Source organism: Hyla sarda, chromosome 12 (genome assembly GCF_029499605.1).
Source record: "Hyla sarda isolate aHylSar1 chromosome 12, aHylSar1.hap1, whole genome shotgun sequence".
NCBI lineage: Eukaryota > Metazoa > Chordata > Amphibia > Anura > Hylidae > Hyla > Hyla sarda.
The window spans coordinates 40812546-40829335 of NC_079200.1; the positions used below are offsets into that span (position 1 = coordinate 40812546).

At 45.9% G+C, this 16790-nt stretch overlaps 1 protein-coding gene across 3 annotated transcripts in view; it reads right to left on the reverse strand.

Moving 5' to 3' along the window:
- GJC1 (gap junction protein gamma 1) overlaps positions 1–16790 on the reverse strand; it is a 73437-nt gene that overhangs the window by 31579 nt on the left and 25068 nt on the right. Inside the window, exon 1 of one of the 3 annotated variants that reach the window (XM_056548414.1) lies at positions 3336–3407. The exons of the other annotated variants lie outside the window; for them this stretch is intronic. The gene's annotated coding sequence lies outside the window, so the exon portion shown is untranslated. Of the gene's footprint in view, positions 1–3335; positions 3408–16790 lie in introns of those variants that run through there. 3 annotated transcript variants of the gene reach the window in all.

Sequence of the window (16790 nt, forward strand, 5' to 3'; positions counted from 1 at the left end):
GGCCACAGCTGCCAGATGGAATCTTCGCTCACAGAATTCTGTGAGCGGAGATTCCTCAGTGTGAACGCAGCCTTATGTGGAAATTGCCTTTTTAACTCCTTTACCAGTTTTTCCCTAAAGCAGCTTTTATTAATTCAGTTGAGTAACACGAAATAAAAGATGCAAGAGTGATGCAGTGGCCATGTATACCCATGGATAAGTAGGGAGCAAATATTTTTTTTAAATCGATTTTCTGGAGTGGGCAGAGAGAAAGAGAGCTGCGGATAATATTAACAATGGAAGCCAGATAAGATAATGTATGATTTGAAATGATATATTAAAACATGAATGAATAAATTATGAATGGATTGATGTGTTTGATTTATGTTCTTCAAGTTTCATTTGGCATGTTGGTTCACACACACACACAATTTATACATGTATACCATATTTATTGGGGTATAACACGTACTCTAATTTTTCCAAGGAAATTTGGGTAAAAAAGTTTTTTACCCAAATATCCTTGTTAAAATGAGGGTGCATGTAAATACGTGTATATCCCTTTCTGGCCCCACAAAAGCCGCTACGGTTCAATGATTTAAAGTGGCCGCCTTAAATCATGTAACTGCAGCAGCTTCAGCAGGGCCAGAGTCTTGCCGTCGCCCGATTCACATGTCCCTCCTCATCCCTGGCTATCATATTTACCTGTCCTAGGGGTGCGCTCCTGCAGGCTTCTGCCGCGTCCTGCGCTGCGCACTGACGAGTGACGTTGTGTTACGGCCCGCGAACATCTTATCCCCTATCCAAAGATGTTTTTTGGTTGAGTACCCCTTTAAGCTGCATAAAAAATAAATAAATGCTCACAAATGTAGTAACTTTTAGACTACATTTGGTACACTGAAGGATGTGAAGGAGCAATACAATATTCCATCTCTTAAAAGGAGTAATAGAAATACAAATCAGCAGCACATAAAAAGAAAAAATTAAGTCTCTTAAGGAGGAAAGGTGCGTGCCTCACCAGTCCTGATCAATGGTCCACATCTTCAGAAGAAAAACTAGGCAGTACTTTTTTGTCACAGTAGATCTTAGTTACCTTCTGTATTATTACAGTAAATAAATGGTACAGTGGTTCAGAGCAATGACTGCCTACAACAGTGCAATAACCAGGCAAGTTATTCTCCCTCTTTTTGGCTATACTAGTTATGTTTAGGACGGAGGAGATACTTTTTTTTTTTTTAAATAAAATTTCTTTATTAACCCCTTAAGGACACAGCCCATTTTGACCTTAACCACTTAAGGACACAGGGCGTACAGGTACGCCCTGGCTCCTTGGGAATTAAGGACCCAGGGCATACCTGTACGCCCGTGGGAATTCCGGTCTCCGACGCTCACCAAAATAACTCAGCAGGCATCCTGTGACAACGCCTGGGGGGTTGCATATGGCCAGTCAATTCAGACCAGCGATCTGCAGCGATTCCGGGTCATACGGGTCTCCAGTGATCCGGAAAATAAGGGGGATTAGGGCTGTCCAAGACACCCCTGATCTCCCTGAAGTGATAGGAGTGCCATCCCTCCTATCCATGCTATTGGTCGGTCAGAATCGGCCGTACAATTGCAGATCGGGGGCGGGTTAAAGTTTGGTTCCCCTGCTCTGCCCACCCACGGTAGTTCAGGCAGAATGTGGGGACTGTGAGGCGATCCTCCTCTCTGTGGCGATCCTTCAACAGACGGGTGAGTTGTTGCCTAGCAACATTTGGAGGGCACACAGTTTTGAGTGGTCTCTAAGCTGTAGCCCTCCAGATGTTGCAAAACTGCAACTCCCAGCATGCCCAGACAGCAGTTTGCTGTTTGGGAATGCTGGGATTTGTAGTTTTGCAAGATTTAGAGGGGTACAGTTTGGAGATCACTGTGCAGTGGTCTCTAAACTGTGGCCCTCTAGATCTTGCAAAACTACAACTCCCAGCATGCACAAACAGCAAACGGTTGTCTCGGCATGCTGGGAGTTGTAGTTGCGTGCTTCCAGCTGTTTCATAACTACATCTCCCAGCATGCCCTTTGGCGATAAGTACAAGCTGGGAGTTGTAGTTTTGCAACAGCTGGAGGCACACTGGTTGGAAAATACTGAGTTAGGTAACAAAACCTCCAGCTGTTGTACAATTCCCAGCATGCACGATCTGTCAGTGCATGGTGGGAGTTGTAGTTTTGCAACAGCTGTAGGTTTACCCCGCCCCCCCATGTGAATGTACAGGGTAGGGCTGGGCGGTATGACCAAATATGTGTATCACGGTATTTTTTTTACTTACGGCGGTTCCACGGTATATAACGGTATTTTCACCCCCCCCCCAAATCATATGACCCGCCAGCGCTGTTCTGCCCCCCCCGCCCCAATCATGTGAACTGCGCACGGTGTTCGGGTTCCCCCCCCCCACCCCCCCCCACCCCCAAATCATGTGACACGCCAGCACTGTTCTTCTCCCCCCCAATTAATGATCAGCCCAGCGGGGTACTACTCACATATGTCACCTTCAAGCACTGCCCTCCTCCCCTTTGTTGGGGGCCGCCAGCGCTGGAACTCACTGTACGCCAATGGCTGTCCGGGCATGCTGGGAGTTGTAGTTTTGCAACAGCTGGAGGTCCGCAGATTGGAGACCACTTCTGTATGCTGTATACCTATAATCGGGCTGCAAAAGATACAAAAAATAAACTTTAACTTACCTACGTCGGCCACACGCTGTTCCTTGGGACTGGAACGTCGGAGAGCCGTCAGCCTATCACCGGCCGCAGCGATGTCCCGCCCCGGCCAGTGATAGGCTGAGCCCACTGTCATGTAAGAAGCTGGCCTCCTTACATGACAGTGGGCTCAGTCTATCACTGGCGGGACATCGCTCCGGCCGGTGATAGGCTGACGCAGGGATGTGGAAATCCTATCGCCCGACGCCCGGGACAAGTAGTTTTGGGCGCCGGGCAGGTGAATTGTTTATAGATTTAGCCCTGTATCGGGCTAGCAGGGACAGACCGACTTCCCTCTTATTTTTCTTTAATGCCGGTGTGAGGCGCAGGAGCGGATGGAAGTCTCCACCTCACACCGGCGCTCAGAGTGTATGGAGGGGGCGGCGGCCTCCAGCTGACCGCAGAGCCCCCTTATCTCCCCTCCCGGAGGATGGAAGGAGCTCAGAAGACACAGCAGGGTGAGAGAAAGGACTAGACAGCTCAGTACACAGCTCCATCCCCCGCACACAGCTCTATCCCTCCCCCTCCCCCTGATCTGTCTCCACAGGACCTAATCCACCACGGGGAGGTTGCTTGTTTGCACGGGGAAAACACAGAGCGGGGGGGGGTGAGGACAGAAATCTCACCTCACACCGGCCGGGACTACAGCTCTGATGTCCACTCATGGCGGCTCAGGTGAGGAGGCCGAGAATACAGGCGGCAGCAGGAAGGGTGGTTGTATATGTATGGTGTGAGTGTATGTGTGATGTGTGTGATGTCTGTCTATGTGTGATGTGTATGTAATGTGTGTATGATGTCTAAGTGTGATGTGTGTGTGTATGTAATGTATGATATGTGGTGGGGGGCAGCAGCAGGCCTATGTATGATGTGTGCATATGTATGGTGTATATGTATGGTGTGAGTGTATGTGTGTATGTAATGTATGATGTGGGGGGAGGCTAGTGGCGGGGGTGTGTGTGTATGTATGTATGATATGGGGGCAGTGGCTGGTGCATGTATGATGTGTATGCATGAATGTTTTGTATAGGAGCGGACTGTCACGTCGGGCATTAGGCAGTTGTGCCATCTAATTTTATTTATTTTTAATGGCACCCGCACTAAATTGCACCCCCTGAATCCCCCCCCCTTCATACTCACCCGCCAACCAAGAGCCCCACGGATGCACGCAAACCCGCCCGAACCAAAACTACAACTCCCTGCATGTTACACCATAACCTAATCTGTAGAACTATAAAGTGTAACATGCTGGGAGTTGCAGTTTTGGTTCGGGTCAGCTGCAGAGCTATAGGCTGCATCAGGGCATGCTGGGAGTTGTAGTTACTAATTGTAATTCCCAGTATTCCTTGACACAGCCTATGGCTTTGCAGCTGACACAAACCAAAACTACAACTCCCAGCATGTTACACAATAACCTTAACTGTACTACTATACAGTGCAACATGCTGCAACACCCACACAACCATAGGCTGTACCAGGGCATGCTGGGAGTTGTAGTTATCTAGTAACTAAATGCAACGTCCAGCATTTTCTGACACAAAATGCACCACATAAACTGGAGAAGCAGACCCCCCCCCCCCCCCCCCAGTAACACATAAATCCCTATGAAGACTGAAAAATAGTGATTAAAATATTTTAAAAAGTGCGTATATATGTGAATAAGCCCCTTTCCTAATAAAAGTTTCCAATTTTCTTTAAATAAAAATTATGTACAAAAATAAACATAAGTGGTATCGCTGCATGTGGAAATGTCCAGACTATTAAAATATAATGTTAATTAAACCGTACGGTGAAAGGTGTAAATGTAAAAAATTGTCCAGAATTGCTCATTTTTGGTCACTTCATATGAGAAATTTTTTATAAGGTGATCAAAAAGTTACATCTAGACTTTTCTGTGGTTGTCTCGGGTGTAAGAGGAGCTACAGCTCTCCGGCCGCTAATATCCTGACATGCTGCGATCACCTATTAACCCATTAGATCACCGCTGTCAGCAGTGTCTAAAGGGATCTTATATCCATCCCTGGTGGTCTAGTGGGGGGATCAGACTATTTTGGTTGAAATTATTTCATCTACCAGGACAAGTGGATTTTCTTGAGGGACAAGTAGATTGTGTTCCGCTTTAGTCCCTTGGACAAGTAGTTTTTTTTTTAATTTCCACACCCCTGCTGACGGCTGTCCGACGTTCCCGTCCCCATCGTGTGGCCGATGTAGGTGAGTTACAGTTTATTATCTTTAACTTTTGCAGCCCGGGCATAGGGATACAGCGTACAGCAGTGGTCTCAAACCTGCGGACCTCCAGCTGTTGCAAAACTACAACTCCCAGCATGCCCGGACAGCCGTTGGCTGTCCGGGCATGCTGGGAGTTGTAGTTTTGCAACATCTGGAGGTCTGCAGGTTGGAGACCACTGGCGTACAGTATAGAGTTCCAGCGCCCGGCGGCCCCTAACAAAGAGGAGGAGGGCAGTGCTTGACATATGTGAGTAGTACCCCGCTGGGCTGATCATTAATTGGGGGGGAGCAGAACAGCGCTGGCGGGTAACATAGGATTAGTTCCCCGATGTGGGGACAGCGCAGCGCTGGGCTGATAATACATTCCCGAGGGGGAGGGGCCCATCCAGTATTGCGGTATGGGGGAAAATTCATAGCGTGCAGCCCAAAAAAGTTGATATTCGGTATGAACCGGTATACCGCCCAGCCCTAGTACAGGGTACAATCACACGGTCGGGTTTACCATGAGTTTCCTGCTTCAAGTTTGAGCTGCGGAAAATTTTCCGCCGCAGCTCAAACTCCTAGCGGGAAACTCACTGTAAACCCCCGCCCATGTACCCTTAAAACACTACACTAAACAAAATAAAGGGTAAAACACTACATATATGCTCCCTTACACTGTGCCCACCTCCCCCCCCCCCCAATAAAAATGAAAAGCTTCTCATACGACAGTGCTTCCAAAACAGAGCCTCCAGCTGTTGCAAAACAACAACTCCCAGAATTTCCAGAGAGCCACTGACAGTCCAGGCATGCTTGGAGTTTAGCAACAGCTCAAGGCACCCTGTTTGGGAATCACTGGCGTAGAATATTTTTGGTAGTGAGGCAATCCCTAATTTAGGCCTCATATGCGCATGGTGCGCTCTCACTTCGGAGACCCGGCTTATTTCAAGGAAACCATTTAGAGCCACATAAGAGGTATTTCCGTACTCGGGAGCAATCGCGTTCCAAATTTTGGGGGGCTTTTTCTCCTTTTACCCTTATTAAAAGGAAAATTTGGGGTCTACACCAGCCTGTTAGTGTAAAAATTTTTTACACTAACATGCTGGTGTTGCCCCATACTTTTCATTTTCACAAGAGGTAAAAGGAAAAAAAAGCCCCCCAAAATTTGGAATGCAATTTCTCCTAAATAGGGAAATACCCCATATGCTCAGGGGACACACATAAAGGCTCAGGAGTGAGAGCGCACCATGTACACTTGAGGCCTACATTGATTTGTACAGGGGTGGATGATATTACAGTGGTTCTGACATAAACGCAAAATAAATAAATACCCACATGTTACCCCATTTTGGAAACTACACTCCTTGCGGAACATAACAAGGGGTATAGTTAGCCTTAACACCCCACAGGTGTATGACGAATGTTCGTCAAAGTTGTACGGGAAAATAAAAAATAAAAAATTTCAATAAAATGCTGGTGTTACCCTAATTTTTTTCATTTTCACAAGGGAAAATAGGAAAAAAAATCCCCCCAAAATTTGTAACCCCATTTCTCCTGAGTAAGAACATACCCCAATATGTGGATGTAAAGTGCTCCGTGGGCGAACTACAATGCTCAGAAGAGAAGGAGCGCCATTGGGCTTTTGGAGAAAAATTTGTCCGGAATTGAAGGCCACATGTGTTTACAAAGCCCCCATGGTGCCAGAACAATGCATCCCCCCACATGTGACCCCATTTTGGAAACTATACCGCTCCCGTAATGTAATAAGGGGTGCAGTGAGCATTTTTCATTTGCACAGCCCACTGTTCCAAAGATCTGTCAAATGCAGTGGGGTGTAAATGCCCACTGCAACCCTTATTAAATTCTGTGAGGTGTGCAGTTTCCAAACTGGGGTCACATGTGTGTGTGTGTGGGGGTTCCACTTTTTCATGAAATTTTGAATTTTTTACCAAGAAAGGATGCAAGTATCGACGGAAATTTACCACTACCATAAAGTAGAAAATGTCACGAAAAAACAATCTCAAAAGCATCCCAGGGTTATTAATGCTTAAAGTGACAGTGATCAGATGTGCAAAAAATGCTCTGGTCCCTAACCTCTTAAGGACTCAGGGTGTACACAGGTACACCCTGAGTCCTTAAGAGGTTAGGGACCAGAGCATTTTTTGCGCATCTGATCGGTCCGGGTATAAAACGTGGGGTCACGCAGTGATCCCGCGTCATACCAGGTCGGTCCCGGCAGCTAATGACAGCCGGGACCCTGGGCTAATAGCGTGCTATTAACCCTTTAGAAGCGGCATTCAAAGTTGATCCCCGCATCTAAAATGAAAGCAAAAGCTTCCCGGCAGCTCAGTCGGGCTGAACGGGACCATCGCGGTGAAATCGTGATGTCCCGATCAGCTAGAATGCGAGCGGAGGTCCCCTCACCTGCCTCCATCGCGTCCGATCGGCGATTGACTGCTTGAGCAATCGACCGCCGATTACACTGATCTTTGCCATGTTAATGCATGACAGTGATCTGTGTATGAGATCGGTATGTGCAGTGAAATAGCCACCAGGGGGGTCAATAACACTGCAAAAAAAAAGTGTAAAAAATTTAATAAATATCATTTAACCCTTCCCTAATAAAAGTAAGAATCACCCCCTTTTCCCATAAAAAAAAAACTGTGTAAATAAAAATAAACATATGTGGTATCGCTGCGTGCGGAAATGTCTGAACTATAAAAATATATCATTAATTAAACTGCATGGTCAATGGCGTACGTGCAAAAAAATTCCAAAGTTCAAAATAGCGTATTTTTGGTCACTGTTTATCTCATGAAAAAAATTCATAATAAGCAATTAAAAAGTCTGATCAATATAAAAATGGTACCGATAAAAACTTCAGATCACGGCGCAAAAAATTAGCCCTCATACCGGCCCGTACTGTAGTTATGATTTTTTTTTAGAAGTAATAAAAAATCAAACCTATACAGGGATGTGGAAATTATATCGCCCAACGCCCGGGACAAGTAGTTTTGGGTGCCGGGCAGGTGAATTGTTTATAGATTTAGCCCTGTATCGGGCTAGCAGGGACAGACCGACGTCCCCCTTATTTTTCTTTACTGCCGGTGTGAGGCGCAGGAGCGGATGCAAGTCTACACCTCACACCGGCACTCAGAGTGTATGGAGGGGGCAGCGGGGGCCCCCATCTGACCGCAGAGCCCGAGGTCGCACTTCGCATTACATAATTGAGCTCCGCCCCCTTAACTAATCCTCCTGGAGGATGGAGGACGCAGCTACACATAACACAAGAAGACAGGGGGAGAGAAAGGATGTCCACAGCTCGGCACACAGCTCCTCCCCTCCCCCGCACACAGCTCTATCCCTCCCCCTCCTCTTTCTTCACAGGACCTAATCCACCACGGGGAGGCTGCATGTTTGCATGGGGAAAACAGAGCAGGGGGGGAGGGAAGAGGGGAGAGGACTTCCAGTGTGAGGGGAGATTTTCAAACCCATGTAACCTCACACCGGCCGGGACTACAGCTCTGATGTCTACTCATGGCGGCTCAGGTGAGGAGACAGAGAATACAGGCGGCAGGAAGGGTGGTTGTATATGTAGGGTGTGAGTGTATGTGTGATGTGTGTATAATGTCTGTGTGTGATGTGTATGTAATGTATGATGTGTGTATAATGTCTGTGTGTGATGTGTATGTAATGTATGATGTGTGTATGATGTCTGTGTGTGATGTGTATGTAATGTATGATGTGTGTATAATGTCTGTGTGTGATGTGTATGTAATGTATGATGTGTGTATGATGTCTGTGTGTGTGATGTGTATGTAATGTATGATGTGTGTATGATGTCTGTGTGTGTGATGTGTATGTAATGTATGATGTGTGTATAATGTCTGTGTGTGATGTGTATGTAATGTATGATGTGTGTATGATGTCTGTCTATGTGTGATGTGTATGTAATGGATAATGCGTGTATGATGTGTGATGTGTATGTAATGTATGATATGTGTATGATGTCTGTCTGTGTGATGTGTATGTAATGTATACTGTCTGTGTGTGATGTGTATGTAATGTATAATGTGTGTATGATGTCTGTCTGTGTGTGATGTGTGTGTAATGTATAATGTGTGTATGATGTCTATGTGTGATGTGTTTGTAATGTATAATGTGTGTATGATGTCTGTCTGTATGATGTGTATGTAATGTATGATGTGTGTATGATGTCTGCCTGTGTGATGTGTATGTAATGTATGATGTGTGTATGATGTCTGCCTGTGTGATGTGTATGTAATGTATAATGTGTGTATGATGTCTGTCTGTGTGATGTGTATGTAATGTATGATGTGTGTATGATGTCTGCCTGTGTGATGTGTATGTAATGGATAATGTGTGTATGATGTCTGTCTGTGTGATGTGTATGTAATGTATGATGTGTGTATGATGTCTGTCTATGTGTGATGTGTATGATATGTGTATGATGTCTGTCTGTGTGATGTGTATGTAATGTATACTGTCTGTGTGTGATGTGTAAGTAATGTATAATGTGTGTATGATGTCTGTCTGTGTGTGATGTGTGTGTAATGTATAATGTGTGTATGATGTCTGTCTATGTGTGATGTGTATGTAATGTATAATGTGTGTATGATGTCTGTCTGTGTGATGTGTATGTAATGTATAATGTCTGTGTGTGATGTGTATGTAATGTATAATGTCTGTGTGTGATGTGTATGTAATGTATAATGTGTGTATAATGTCTATGTGTGATGTGTATGTAATGTATGATGTGTGTATGATGTCTATGTGTGATGTGTATGTAATGTATAATGTGTGTATGATGTCTGTGTGTGATGTGTATGTAATGGATAATGTGTGTATAAGGTCTGTGTGATGTGTATGTAATGTATAATGTGTGTATAATGTCTGTGTGTGATGTGTGTATGTAATGTATAATGTGTGTATAATGTCTGTGTGTGATGTGTATGTAATGTATAATGTGTGTATGATGTCTGTGTGTGATGTGTATGTAATGGATAATGTGTGTATAAGGTCTGTGTGATGTGTATGTAATGTATAATGTGTGTATAATGTCTGTGTGATATGTATGTAATGGATAATGTGTGTATAAGGTCTGTGTGATGTGTATGTAATGTATAATGTGTGTATAATGTCTGTGTGATATGTATGTAATGGATAATGTGTGTATAATGTCTGTGTGATGTGTATGTAATGTATAATGTGTGTATGATGTCTGTGTGTGATGTGTATGTAATGGATAATATGTGTATAAGGTCTGTGTGATGTGTATGTAATGTATGATGTGTGTATAATGTCTGTGTGTGATGTGTATGTAATGGATAATGTGTGTATAAGGTCTGTGTGATGTGTATGTAATGTATGATGTGTGTATAATGTCTGTGTGTGATGTGTATGTAATGGATAATGTGTGTATAAGGTCTGTGTGATGTGTATGTAATGTATGATGTGTGTATAATGTCTGTGTGTGATGTGTATGTAATGGATAATGTGTGTATAATGTCTGTGTGTGATGTGTATGTAATGTATGATGTGTGTATGATGTCTGTGTGATGTGTATGTAATGGATAATGTGTGTATAAGGTCTGTGTGATGTGTATGTAATGTATGATGTGTGTATAATGTCTGTGTGTGATGTGTATGTAATGGATAATGTGTGTATAAGGTCTGTGTGATGTGTATGTAATGTATGATGTGTGTATGATGTCTGTGTGTGATGTGTATGTAATGGATAATGTGTGTATAAGGTCTGTGTGATGTGTATGTAATGTATAATGTGTGTATAATGTCTGTGTGTGATGTGTATGTAATGGATAATGTGTGTATAAGGTCTGTGTGATGTGTATGTAATGTATGATGTGTGTATAATGTCTGTGTGTGATGTGTATGTAATGTATGATGTGTGTATGATGTCTGTGTGTGATGTGTATGTAATGTATGATGTGTGTATAATGTCTGTGTGTGATGTGTATGTAATGTATGATGTGTGTATGATGTCTGTGTGTGATGTGTATGTAATGGATAATGTGTGTATAAGGTCTGTGTGATGTGTATGTAATGTATAATGTGTGTATAATGTCTGTGTGTGATGTGTGTATGTAATGGATAATGGGGGAGATTTATCAAAACCTGTGCAGAGGAAGAGTGGTGCAGTTGCCCATAGCAACCAATCAGATCGCTTCTTTCATTTTCCACAGGCCTCTAAAGAGGCCTGTGGAAAATGAAAGAAGCAATCTGATTGGTTGCTATGGGCAACTGCACCACTCTTCCTCTGCACAGGTTTTGATAAATCTCCCTCAATGTGTGTATGATGTCTGTCTATGTGTGTATGTATGTGATGTATGATGTGGGGGGGGGGGGGCAGCGGTGTATGTATGATGTGTGTGTATATGTATAGTGAGAGTGTATGTGTGATGTGTGTATGATGTCTGTGTGATGTGTGTATGTAATACAGTATATGATGTGGGTGGGCAGCGGCGGGTGTATGTATGATTTGTGCATATGTATGGTGTATATGTATGGTTTGAGTGTATATGTGTATGATGTATCTGTGATGTGTGTATGATGTGGGGGGGGGGGGGGGGCACTGCCGCTGCCAGTTGTGCCATCTAATTTTATTTATTTTTAGTGGTTTCTGGCCACCCACACTAAATTGAACCCCCAGAATCCCACCCCCTTCATACTCGCCCACCAACCAAGAGCCCCACGGATGCACGCAAACCCGCCAGAACCAAAACTACAACTCCCAGCATGTTGCACCATAACCTAAACTGTAGAACTATAAAGTGCAACATGCTGGGAGATGTAGTTTTGGTTCGGGTCAGCTGCAGAGCCATAGGCTGCATCAGGGCATGCTGGGAGTTGTAGTTACTAACTGCAATTCCCAGTATTACCTGACACAGCCTATGGCTCTGCAGCTGACACGAACCAAAACTACAACTCCCAGCATGTTACACAATAACCTTACTGTCCTACTATACAGTGCAACATGCTGCAACACCCACACAACCATAGGCTGTATCAGGGCATGCTGGGAGTTGTAGTTATCTAGTAACTAAATGCAACTTCCAGCATTTTCTGACACAAAATGCAGCACATAAACAGGAGAAGCAGAACCCCCCCCCCCCCTGCCCCCCAGTAACACATAAGTCCCTATGAAGACTGAAAAATAGTGATTAAAACATTGTAAAAAGTGCGTATATATGTGAATAAGCCCCTTTCCTAATAAAAGTTTCCAATTTTCTTTAAATAAAGATAATGTACAAAAATAAACATAAGTGGTATCTCTGCATGTGGAAATGTACAGACTATTAAAATATAATGTTAATTAAACCGTACGGTGAACGGTGTAAATGTAAAAAATAGTCCAGAATTACTCATTTTTGGTCAATTCATATGAGAATTTTTTTTATGGTGATCAAAAAGTTACATCTAGACTTTTCTGGACTTGTCTCGGGTGTAAGAGGAGCTACAGCTCTCCCTCCACTAATAGCCCGGCATACTGCGATCACCATGGCCGCTATTAACTTAGACAGCGGTGATCTAATGGTTTGACAGCAGTGTCTAAAGGATCTTATATCCATCCCTGGTGGTCTAGTGGGGGGGATCAGACTATTTTGTTCGAAATTATTTCATTTACCAGGACAAGTAGATTTTCTTGAGGGACAAGTAGATTGTGTTCCGCTTTAGTCCCTTGGACAAGTATTTTTTTTTTTTTAATTTCCACACCCCTAGATCACCAGATATATAATACTACAGATCACCAGATATATAACACTACAGATCACCAGATATATAATACTACAGATCACCAGATATATAATACTACAGATCACTAGATATATAATACTACAGATCACCAGATATATATAACACTACAGATCACCAGATATATAACACTACAGATCACCAGATATATAATACTACAGATCACCAGATATATAACACCCCTAGATCACCAGATATATAATACTACAGATCACCAGATATATAATACTACAGATCACCAGATATATAATACTACAGATCACCAGATATATAATACTACAGATCACCAGATATATAATACTACAGATCACCAGATATATAATACTACAGATCACCAGATATATAATACTACAGATCACCAGATATATAATACTACAGATCACCAGATATATAATACTACAGATCACCAGATATATAATACTACAGATCACCAGATATATAATACTACAGATCACCAGATATATAATACTACAGATCACCAGATATATAATACTACAGATCACCAGATATATAATACTACAGATCACCAGATATATAATACTACAGATCACCAGATATATAATACTACAGATCACCAGATATATAATACTACAGATCACCAGATATATAATACTACAGATCACCAGATATATAATACTACAGATCACCAGATATATAATACTACAGATCACCAGATATATAATACTACAGATCACCAGATATATAACACTACAGATCACTAGATATATAATACTACAGATCACTAGATATATAATACTACAGATCACCAGATATATAATACTACAGATCACCAGATATATAATATTACAGATCACCAGATATATAATACTACAGATCACCAGATATATAATACTACAGATCACCAGATATATAATACTACTGTTACGCCTAGCGCTCCGGGTCCCCGCTCCTCCCCGGAGCGCGTACGGCGTCTCTCTCTCCGCAGCGCCCCGGTCGGTCCCGCTGACCGGGAGCGCTGCACTGTCTTGGCCGTCGGGGATGCGATTCGCACAGCGGGACGCGCCCGCTCGCGAATCGCATCCCAGGTCACTTACCCGTTCCCGTCCCCTGCTGTCATGTGCTGGCGCGCGCGGCTCCGCTCTCTAGGGCGCGCGCGCGCCAGCTCCCTGAGACTTAAAGGGCCAGTGCACCAATGATTGGTGCCTGGCCCAATTAGCTTAATTGGCTTCCACCTGCTCCCTGGCTATATCTGATCTCCTCCCTTGCACTCCCTTGCCGGATCTTGTTGCCTTGTGCCAGTGAAAGCGTTTAGTGTGTCCTAAGCCTGTGTACCAGAACTTCTGCTATCCACCCTGACTACGAACCTTGCCGCCTGCCCCCGACCTTCTGCTACGTCCGACCTTGCTTCTGTCTACTCCCTTGTACCGCGCCTATCATCAGCAGTCAGAGAGGTTGAGCCGTTGCTAGTGGATACGACCTGGTCACTACCGCCGCAGCAAGACCATCCCGCTTTGCGGCGGGCTCTGGTGAAAACCAGTAGTGACTTAGAACCGGTCCACTAGCACGGTCCACGCCAATCCCTCTCTGGCACAGAGGATCCACCTCCTGCCAGCCGGCATCGTGACAGTAGATCCGGCCATGGATCCCGCTGAGGTTCCCCTGCCAGTTGCCTCTGACCTCACTACGCTGGTCACCCAGCAAGCTCGACAGATCGCCCAACAAGAGCACCAGCTGTCGTACTTGACCACCATGACTCAGCAACTTCAGTCGCAACTACAGCAGCTTCAGTCTCAGCTACAGCAATTTCAGTCTCAGCTACAGCAGCAACAACCTTCTCCTCCGCCATCTCCTGCACCTCTTCCGCAGCGAGTGGCCACTCCCAGCCTCCGCTTGTCCCTGCCGGACAAATTTGATGGGAACTCTAAGTTTTGCCGTGGCTTTCTTTCGCAATGTTCCCTGCACTTGGAGATGATGTCGGACCAGTTTCCTACTGAAAGGTCTAAGGTGGCTTTCGTAGTCAGCCTTCTGTCTGGAAAAGCTCTGTCATGGGCCACACCGCTCTGGGACCGCAATGACCCCGTCAATGCCTCTGTACACTCCTTCTTCTCGGAAATTCGAAGTGTCTTTGAGGAACCTGCCCGAGCCTCTTCTGCTGAGACTGCCCTGCTGAACCTGGTCCAGGGTAATTCTTCCGTTGGCGAGTACGCCATACAATTCCGTACTCTTGCTTCTGAACTATCCTGGAATAATGAGGCCCTCTGCGCGACCTTTAAAAAAGGCCTATCCAGCAACATTAAAGATGTTCTGGCCGCACGAGAAACTCCTGCTAACCTGCATGAACTCATTCATCTAGCCACTCGCATTGACATGCGTTTTTCTGAGAGGCATCAAGAGCTCCGCCAGGAAAAAGACTTAGATCTCTGGACACCTCTCCCACAGTCTCCATTGCAATCTGCGCCTAGGCCTCCCGCCGAGGAGGCCATGCAAGTGGATCGGTCTCGCCTGACCCTGGAAGAGAGGAATCGCCGTAAGGAAGAGAATCTTTGTCTGTACTGTGCCAGTACCGAACATTTTTTGGTGGATTGCCCTATCCGTCCTCCACGTCTGGGAAACGCACGCTCGCACCCAGCTCTTGTGGGTGTGGCGTCTCTTGATTCTAAGCCGGCTTCTCCACGTCTCACGGTGCCCGTGCGGATTTCCCCTTCAGCCAACCCTTCCCTCTCAGCCGTGGCCTGCCTGGACTCTGGTGCCTCTGGGAATTTTATTCGGGAGTCCTTGGTGAATAAATTCCGCATCCCGGTGACCCGTCTCGTCAAGCCACTCCACATTTCCGCGGTCAACGGAGCCAGGTTGGATTGCACCGTGCGTTACCGCACGAAGCCCCTCCTAATGTGCATCGGAACTCATCACGAAAAAATTGAGTTTTTGGTCCTCTCCAATTGCACTTCCGAAATTCTCCTTGGACTACCCTGGCTTCAACACCATTCCCCAACCCTGGATTGGTCCACAGGGGGATCAAGAGCTGGGGTACCTCTTGCTTCAAGGACTGCCTTAAACCGGTTCCCAGTACTCCCTGCCGTGACCCTGTGGTTCCTCCTGTATCCGGTCTCCCTAAGGTCTTTATGGACTCTGCCTGCCATAAGAAGTGCCTCTCCCCCCCTCCCAGTCCAGTCAGGCAAGCCTCGGTGCCTCCTCATGGCCCTCGTCCTGGTGTCACACTGCCCCGTGCCAGGCCTCGCCCTCTGGCCTCCCTCCCCATTCCCACTCCTGCTGTACTGCCTGCCGTTGAGGAATCCCTCCATCCTTTCCCGGTGTCCTCATCCCAGGGGAGGCAGTTACCGGACAAAGAGAAGGGGAGACCTAAGGGGGGGGGTACTGTTACGCCTAGCGCTCCGGGTCCCCGCTCCTCCCCGGAGCGCGTACGGCGTCTCTCTCTCCGCAGCGCCCCGGTCGGTCCCGCTGACCGGGAGCGCTGCACTGTCTTGGCCGTCGGGGATGCGATTCGCACAGCGGGACGCGCCCGCTCGCGAATCGCATCCCAGGTCACTTACCCGTTCCCGTCCCCTGCTGTCATGTGCTGGCGCGCGCGGCTCCGCTCTCTAGGGCGCGCGCGCGCCAGCTCCCTGAGACTTAAAGGGCCAGTGCACCAATGATTGGTGCCTGGCCCAATTAGCTTAATTGGCTTCCACCTGCTCCCTGGCTATATCTGATCTCCTCCCTTGCACTCCCTTGCCGGATCTTGTTGCCTTGTGCCAGTGAAAGCGTTTAGTGTGTCCTAAGCCTGTGTACCAGAACTTCTGCTATCCACCCTGACTACGAACCTTGCCGCCTGCCCCCGACCTTTTGCTACGTCCGACCTTGCTTCTGTCTACTCCCTTGTACCGCGCCTATCATCAGCAGTCAGAGAGGTTGAGCCGTTGCTAGTGGATACGACCTGGTCACTACCGCCGCAGCAAGACCATCCCGCTTTGCGGCGGGCTCTGGTGAAAACCAGCAGTGACTTAGAACCGGTCCACTAGCACGGTCCACGCCAATCCCGCTCTGGCACAGAGGATCCACCTCCTGCCAGCCGGCATCGTGACAACTACAGATCACCAGATATATAATACTACAGATCACTA